A 9,473-nucleotide genomic window follows, 5' to 3' on the forward strand; every position below is an offset into this window, starting at 1 on the left:
AGACAACCGTGTCTTTCTCCTGAGTAAGAAAGAGCAGCATTTGATCAAAGATCAATGCTTTAGATCAGCATTTGAACTGCTAACCTTGCAAGTTAGCAGCCCTACGTCCTACAGCAGCAGCATGCCCTCAGTGCCAGGAATATATTAAATACTCAATAAATGTTTAACAAACTGAATAAAGCAGTAAGAAAATTGTCATTTCTATGTGTGAAAGGCAGACCCTTAGAAAATGGAAGACAGAGGGAGGTCAAAGAAGCAACAATCTTTCTGGAAAAAATAAAAAATAATTAGAAATACAGTTAAGTATATCATAACAAAGAGAAAGATATCCCAAGCTATCCCCAAAACTGGTACACTAAATGACTACAAAAAAGGAACAAATAAATGAATATTTGAAAATTCCATTCAGTATGTTCCTCTACTGCAGTGGTTCTCAACCTGTGGGTCGCGCCCTCTTTGGGGGTCAAATGACCCCTTTCATAGGGGTCATCCAATTCATAACAGTAGCAAAATTACAATTATGAAGTAGCAACAATAATAATTTTATGGTTGGGGGCGGTCACCACAACATGAGGAACTGTATTAAAGGGCCGCGGCATTAGGAAGGTTGAGAACCACTACTCTACTGAAATGAAATATTTCAAACTAACAAAATGCAGTAAAACCTTTCCATCTGACCCTGTGCTGGCCAGTCAACTTTCCAGCACTTACTTGGTTTCTCATGAAAACTTTCATACATGCATTCATTCAACAAGTATTTCCTGAAAAACTAAAAATGCCAGACATTTTCTAAGGCATCTGATATCCACCCATGAACTAAAAACAAGAAAATGTATACCTTTATGAAGTTTATGTGTTTTCTACTGGGTAGAGGAAAACAAATGGCGACAACATAGAAGGTAATACACAGGGCCAGGAGGCAAGTGCAGAATTACTCTCTAATATGCCCGAGTCCAAGGGTCTCACTAGGAGTTACTAGTAAAATGGCAGAAATTGAAGTCACCCTTTTGCCAGTTTAGTAGACATGAGAGTCCTCCAAGAGTGACTGTCCCTAGACTAGGACGAAATATTAAGGACCTTATTCTAAAAAAACAGTGCGCCCTGTCCCCAGGCCCAATCAAGAAAGTGACCATTTGTGAGACCTTGACCAGTGTTACCACCAGCCTCTTTAGATGAAACACAAAAATACACTTCTGTATAAAAACTTATTACAAAGATCAGTTATCAGGTATTAAAGAACAAAAATCATATCATTGTGTGCTCACCTCCCTGATACGATCACTGAAGACAAATGGGTGCATAAGCAAATGTGGTGAAGAAAGCTGATGGTGCTCAGCTATCAAAAGATATAGTGTCTGGGGTCTTAAAGGCTTGACGATAAACAAGCGGCCATCTAGTTCAGAAATAACAAAGCCCACATGGAAGAAGCACACCAGCCTGTGTGATCACAAGGCGTCGAAGGGATCAGGTATCAGGCATTATCAGAACAAAAAATCATATCACTGTGAATGAGGAGGGAGTGCGGAGTGGAAACCCAAAGCCCATTTGTAGGCCACTGGACATCCCCTTACAGAAGGGTTTTGGGGAGGAGACGAACCAGTCAGGGTGCGATGTAGCAACGATGAAACACACAACTTTCCTCTAGTTCCTAAACGCTTCCTCCCTTCCCCCACCCACTATCATGACCTCAATTCTACCTTACAAATCTGGCTAGACCACTGGTACCACTGGTACAGATAGGAACTGGAAACACAGAGAATCCAGGGCGGATGATCCCTTCAGGACCAGTGGTGTGAGTGGTGATACTTGAAGGGTGGAGGGAGGGTGAATTGGAAAGGGAACTGATTACAAAGATCTACATATAACCTCCTCCAACCTGGGGGATGGACAAGAGAAAAGTGGGTGAAGGGAGACGTCGGACAGGGCAAGATGCTACAAAATAATAATTTATAAATTATCAAGAGTTCAAGAGGGAGGGGGAGTGGGGAGGGAGGGAAAAAATGAGGAGCTGATGCCAGGGACTTAAGTGGAGAGCAAATGTTTTGAGAATGATGAGGGCAATGAATGTACAAATGTGCTTCACACAATTGATGTGTGTATGGATTGTGGTAAGAGTTGTATGAGCCCCTAATAAAAAGATTAAAAAAAACTTATTACAAAGTTATCAGTTGTGGTATGGCTTTTGAAGTTCCTTCTCTGATTAAAAAAAAAATCACATATCCGAATTAAAAGCATTAAGCTTAATTTGGAATCAAACAAAATAATCAAAGCAAGCCCACTGTCATGGAATCCATTCAAACTCATAGCAACCCCGTAGGATAAAGTTGAACTGCCCCCACAGGGTTTCCAAGGCTGTAAATCTTTCACAGAGGACTGGTGGCTGCAAACTGAGCACTCTCACCACTGCACCGCCAGAGCATCTTCCAAAATTTTACCACCACAGTCTAAAGCAAACAAATGTAGGTTTAATCACCACCTGTTTATTCATTTAAGAAATAAACACAAGATTATCAGTATTTGCTAAATATGAGGTTCTTTGACTGGTAGTGTCTAACTACTGGTCCAAAACACCACTATTTGTAATGCTATGTCTTAGAAGAATTTCATTATTGTAGAGACAGTTTAGCCAAGAGTCGTTATTACAAAAAAATTTTGTACTGGCAATGTGTGGAAACTGGAATGCTTATGCATTATTGCTACAAATATACAGCAGTACAATTACTTTGATGAGCAATCTTGCCATATATAATGAAATTAATCAAATAGATGATTTTGCCCCAGCAGTTCAGGCACCATTAAAAAAGAGACACACACACAGACAAACAAGAACATGGGGGATCATCCTTACTGCCCACGGCAATAGAGTTGGGCACAACATATGTCCAACAAGAAGTATCTGGTACTTTCCAGTGCGAATTTGTTGCCTCTAGATGAAAGTTCTTGCCTCTAAAAATTTGCATGGCTTGCTTGTTCACTTCACTGCACTCTGCTCAAATCAATCTCTACTCAGAGAGACCTTCCCTTAGCCCCAAACTAAAAGATTAAAAAGCTCATTCCTCATCTCTGATCCCAAATCTCTTTAATTTTCTGCATGACACTCTGAATTACCTGGCCATCTAATAATACGTTCTTACTGTTTCAATGCTCCTTACATGTTTGCTTACTGTCCAAAGTAAATCAAAAAGACTTTGATTTACTCAAAGATATAATACCAAAAACCAAACTCACTGCCACTTAGTCGATTCCCAACTCACAGCGACCCCATGGAACAGGCACGGACTGCCCCTACCCTGAGATTGTAGCCATGGTAGAAGTATTGTCTTTCTCTCAACAGAGCACTTGGTGGTTTCTAACTCCTGAACTTATGGTTAGCAGCCCAAAACTTAAGCACGAGAGTAATACTTGGCATATATAAAAATGATGAGTATATGTTAACTAGGTGAACTCAAGGAATAAATCATAAATTATGCTTATATAGTATAAAGCCACAAAAAGTACCAAAACTTTGGAAATCCCAGGCCTATTCAGTATAACCCTTACCTTGTCTAGCATTTCACCTTTTTACTTCACAAAATAATCGTACTAATGTATATGAGGTGGTACCAAAAAAAAACCCATAGGTGATGTGAGGAAGGTAGTAGTACATTTGCCGTTGGTTCCACCAGGTCTGACTATTAATCAAGCTTTCAATTGAGAGGTTCTGAAAAGACTGCATTAACAGTGTGTGACAAAAAAAGGCCTGCTTTGTGGTAGACGGGGGACTGGTTTTGACACCTCGACAATGCACCTGTCCTGTTCACGCAGCCATCTCAGTGCACCACCCATTTTTGGCAAAATATAGCATGCCTCTCTTGCCCCACGCACCTGACTCGCCTGACCTCACTCCATGGAGACTTCCTTTTGATTCCAAGAATGAAGAGGGATATGAAAGGACAGCGATTTGATGACGCAAAAGAGGTGACGAAAAAACGAGGGAGGTGCTGCCAGCCATCCAAACAGATTGAGTTTGAAAATGTTTCAAGAATGGAACTGCAGATTTAACAAATGTATTAAGTGTAAGAGTACTTTGAAGGTGACAGGGCTGTTTTATAAGATTAAGAGATGAGGAGCTAATTCACTTTACAAAGGATGGGAAAGCATGAGGCTTAAACCAAAACACAAATCTATTGTCTTTGAGGGTCCGAACTCACATAGACCCTACAGAGCAGAGTAGAATTGTCCCTCAGGGTTTCTAAGGCTGCCATCGTAATGGAAGCACACAGCCACATCTTCCTCCCACTGAGCTGCTGGTGGTCAACCTTTCAGTTAACAGCCAAGCACTGTGCCACCAAAGCCAACCACTTCAAACCTGACTAGTGCAGATGACACAACGTTGCTTGTCGAAAGTGAGGAGTACTTGAAGCACCTGCTGATAAGGATCAAGGATTGCAGCCGTCAGTATGGATTACAACTCAATGTAAAGACCAAAATCCTCACAACAGGATCAGTAGGGAATATCACAATAAATAGAGAAAAAAATTGCAACTGTCAAGGATATCATCTTGCTTGGATCTAGAATGTTCATGGAGCAGCAGTCGAGCTAAAGCAACATGTTGTATTGGATAAATCAGTTGCACAAGACCTCTTTAGAGGACTGAAAAGCAAGGTTGTTACTTTGAGGACTAAGGTCCACCTGACTCAAGCTATAGCATTTTCAATTACCTATCTGAACGTAAAAGTTGGACACTGAGTAAGGAAGAGAGAAGAAGGGAAGATGCACTTGAATTATGGTGTTGGCAAAGAATGCTGGAAGTCCCATGGACGACCAAAAGAACAAACAAATCTGCCTTGGAAGAAGTACAGCCAGAATGCTCCTTAAAGGCAATGATGGCAAGATCTCACTTCATATACTTTGGACATGTTACAGGGGAGACCAGTCCCTGGAGAAGGACATCCGCTAAGTAAAAGGCAGTGAAAAAGAGGAAAGCCTTCAATAAGAGGAATTGACACAGTGGCTGTAACAATAGGCTTAAACATTAAGAACAACTGTGAGGATGGCATAGGACGGGGCAGTGTTTTGTTCTGTGGCTGTGAGTTAGAGCCGAATCAATGGCACCTAACAACAGTGCCAGGTGAAACTGAAAAGGGTAATTAGAAAACTGCCACAGAACAAAAAGGCAGCCTGGAATACAATTAAGAGACAGGTAGAGAACGCCATGTTTGCAGGTCTAAGAAAACAGAAAGCATTAAATTCCAATCCAATATATTGCACTCCTCTGTATAATATTATTCAGTAAAGAGCAAAGAGCATTAAGTCACCCTGGGAAATAACAGCTGCAACTGACAACACAGGCTTGTTGCAATGCCCCTCCAGCGCTCAATAAATCTGTCAGAGGCCATCATTTATGAACACTTTACATCACAACAGTGACCATAGTGAAGCACTGGAGTGAGTCAGGGCCTGGGTCCTACACCTAGATTATGCAAGTCACTTAGCATGCCTGATAAATGCTATGTTTCATGAATCAAAATTGATAATTAGCCTAAGATCACTTCAAATTTAAATAATGCTATAATTTTTATACAGGTTTGGGCATGATCTCATCCTTCAACTTTTACTCACCCAAGCCATTTGTGTTCACCCACTCACAGTCACCAAGTTGATTCCAACTCATAGCGACCCTATAGGGCAGAACAGAACCACTCCTGTGGGTTTCTAAGAATGCAGAACAGAACCACTCCTGTGAGTTTCTAAGAATGTGAATCGTAAAAAAAAAAGAAAAAAAAGAATGTGAATCGTTTCGGGAGCAGTCTCAGCTTTCTTATTCGGAGTCACTCATGGGTTTGAACCACTTACCATGTATTTAAAAGGCCAATGCATAACCCACTACACCACCAGGGCTCCTTATTCACCCATTGTCCATTAGCATTACCTGGAGATCTTGTTAGAATACAGATTCTGACTACACAGGTCTGAGATTGTGCTTTTCTACCAGGCTCCCCAGTGGCTCTATAAGACCACATTCTGAGGAGTACAGTTATAAAATAATGACCCAGCTCAAGTTCTATGAAGTTTGTAACTGTGACTTGTCTATTAGGAATCTGATATTGTAACACATGCACACACACAGGCACACACAAGTGCACATGTCTATTCACACTCGATCAAATTAATTCTTCCAAAATATGAATATTTTTATCTCTGGAAATACATATTTATTTCTGCAAAAATCTTCGGTATATGTCAACTGCGACAAGCCTTCAAGGATTTGACGGGTTTGGTCCTTATTGGTCCTTATTGCAAATGCATTCACAATGTCACAGAAATTGAAATATTTTTATACTACAGTTGACCCTTAAAAATCTAAACCAAGGCAGTCTCCAGACACCCTACTCATGCAGAGATGATTAAGGTCCTACAACATTGTCAAGAGGACACTGGCAATGCTTAAGCTCACAGCAGCTTTTTTTTTTTACTATCGTTTTATTAGGAGCTCATACAACTCTTATCACAGTCCATACATACATCAATTGTATAAAGCACATTTGTACATTCATTGCCCTCATCATTCTCAAAACATTTGCTCTCCACCTAAGCCCCTGGCATCAGCTCATTTCTCCCCTCCCTCCTGGTCCCCCCTCCCAACAGCAGCTTTATTAAAGAAAAAACTCAGCATGTCAGCAGGCTCACGCAGATAAAACCCATGTTGTTCAAGGATCAACTAAAATTATTGTACTCATTTGTTGTAACAAACTCCACTCACAATGTTTATGGGTAAGAATCTTCTGTTTTCGGAAGGGAAAGGAGGGCTGACACAGGCCCCAGCCCACTACTCTTATACATGGCCACAAAGCACGGCTATAATTACACTGGTTGTACTATTCACTGTGCTAAGTTCTGGGGGGGTAGGATTCTACAAATAGGTGAGGAAATTTTCAAAGACATCTTCCTGAGTGAAGGCGGATGTCAGAAACATCTGATGCAATGGATACTGCATACAGTACAGTCACTGTCTTGAACCTGAAGCCTCGGTACTGAGCAGTATGAGATGTGAAAATGGAGACTCCCTACCCAAAAAACAACATTGTAGCAAACAACGGATCCCTAAGAACCAAATTTCAAGAGCACTACCAACCTAGAAAAGAGCCCTGGTTGCACAGTGGTTAACCCTCTCAACTGCTAATCAAAAGACCTGCAGCTCCGTGGGGAGGAAGAATCAGTGCGCTTAAACATTTACTGCCTTGGAAACCATAGGAGGCGGTTTTACTCTGTCCTACAGTCACTGTTAAGTCCGGTTGGCCTCGCCCATCATGATTTTAGTTTGGGTTGATGCACACTGGTCTAAAATGGAGAGTAGGGAAAATTACCGTGTGGCACCTTAGCACCAGCAGGCAATTTACCGATCCTAACAATGTAGTCCGATCACTTCAAGATAAAGGAAAGTCCCTCACCCATAAGCAATGCAAAAAGAACTGAGAAAAATTATACATGCAATAGACCTCAAACGTATTTGGAATATCAAATACCCTCACAATATAAGACTGCAGGGCGTCCCTGGGCTTGAGCATTGGCGGCCATGCCTGGGCATAAGGCTCCACTGTGGAAATATGCAATTCCCTTTATTCTTTCATTAAAGGTAAGAATACTGACAGCTTTCACAGTACTGTTGTTCACATTAGTGTCGCATGTGCAAAAATAATCTACAGTGGTTTGATACTACACAGCTACGTTCTTTCATAATTTGCACTACCTATCTCCCAAGGGCAAATGCGCACACACACACACACACACACACACCCCCGCCCGGCCTGCAAACGCAGCCAAAAACGCGTCCCCTCCGCTCTCACCCCGGCCCACAGCCCGTGCCTCCCGCACCCCGATGCCTCCGCGGCCATGCTTCTCGGGCTTGGGCTCCCGCGGGGCGCGCCCAGCTCCCAGGTGTGCCTGCAGTGAAGCAGACACCGAAACGTGCAGGCCGCTCCGCCCCGGCCCTGCCACCCCTCAGCGCCCGCTAGCCCACGTTCCGCCCGCGGCTCTCGCTCCGCTCGCCCCTTCCGCTCGCGGGCGCCGGGTCTTTGAAGCCGGGCCTCACCTTTGATTCGGTCCGGAAGGGCCCGGCCGTCCCGCTCCCGCTCCCCGACACGAAGCGGCGTCGGTTGGTCCCGCGCCGCACGCGTTCAGTGCACACGCCGCCGCCCACTGATGCCGAACGCCGCTCCTAGGAACGCGCCATGTTCAGCGTCGCAGCTGCAAACGACGCGGACGCGCAAATACTACGTCACCGGCAGCAGCGCGCGTGGAAAGAGCAAAGACAGACGGCGATAGGCGGCCAGTAGGAAGAGGAAGGAGGGGCTTCCTCTTCGAAACCAAAGGCGTCCGGGCTCTAAAAAAAAAAAAAAAATTAGCTCTGTGCGCTTGCGCTGTACGTGGAGGCGGGCGCTTAAACCAGTTCCCTCTGTAACCATAGAAACCATAGGTCCGCATAGCCCATACAAAAACCTATTGTCTTTGCTTTGAACCAGAATTACGTCTTCTTCCCTTACCTACTTACATGCATTCAACAGCAATGAGTTTGGTATTTTACATAAGAAACTGTTGATGCAATAGTTAACTACTCTGCTGCTCACTGGTTCCAACCTATTGAACAGATCCAGCTGCAAAGCCTATAATGTACTTCTGTTACATTAAAATGAACAGCCCCCTCCCCAAGAAGAATTTACTTCAGAGGACCACACTGAAGCTGCAGCTTAGGGAGAAGGACATGTCTGATCAGAGCACACGGAAGCAAATGAAGGGGGAGGAAAAGAGAGTGGAACACATCCTCGCCCACCAAGCCCCACTTAGAGCAGCCAATGCACAGAGAAGACCATATGTCCAGCCCCATTATGAGACATGACATCCTTCACTGACCCATACCCCTACAGGGGACAACACTAGAGACACAGTGTGGGAATTGCACCCGTTTGACCACACCACACGAGGAAAAGCACTAAGGGTATGCAACAGAACAGCAAGGGGAGCAGAGCAAGGAAGTCCCCAGGGAATACCAAACATAGACTTTGGGGCCAGGGCATCAGACTCGACTGGAAAACACTCCTAAAGGTCAACAAACAGACCTTGAACTATTTACAAGCTTTTCTTATTTTGTCATTGGATTTTTGTTGTTTTGTTTTCTTTTGTTGCTTTGTTTTGGTCTGTCTTGTGTTTTGTGCATATTATTATGTCTGCAGGTCTATCTAGATAAGATAGGCGGGATAAACAATCTGGAGAAGGAAAGACGGAACCTGTGGTTGGGGGTGGAATATAGGAGAGGGGGAAGCAGGGGAAAGGAAGTGGGTGTTAACAAACCCAGGGACAAAGAAACAAGTGATCCAAAATCAGTGGCAAAGAGGGTGTAGGAGGCCTGGTAGGGCTTAGTCAAGGGCAATGTAACAGAGAGGAATTACTGAAACCCAAATGAAGGCTGAGTATGATAGTGGGACAAGAGGAAAGT

At 43.4% G+C, this 9,473-nt stretch overlaps 1 protein-coding gene across 3 annotated transcripts in view; it reads right to left on the reverse strand.

Annotated features, from left to right (window-relative positions):
- The window catches only part of IPO11 (importin 11), a 200,547-nt gene extending 192,346 nt beyond the window's left edge, over window positions 1-8,201 (reverse strand). Inside the window, exon 1 of one of the 3 annotated variants that reach the window (XM_045285112.1) lies at window positions 8,073-8,201. The gene's annotated coding sequence lies outside the window, so the exon portion shown is untranslated. Of the gene's footprint in view, window positions 1-5,602; window positions 5,622-8,072 lie in introns of those variants that run through there. The other 2 variants (XM_045285111.1, XM_004703583.2) reach the window with 2 other exon arrangements.
- Window positions 8,202-9,473: the final 1,272 nt, after the last annotated feature.

This window comes from Echinops telfairi, unplaced genomic scaffold, assembly GCF_000313985.2.
Source record: "Echinops telfairi isolate 266 unplaced genomic scaffold, ASM31398v2 ScPeMD7_7469;HRSCAF=8507_1, whole genome shotgun sequence".
Classification (NCBI taxonomy): Eukaryota; Metazoa; Chordata; class Mammalia; order Afrosoricida; family Tenrecidae; genus Echinops; species Echinops telfairi.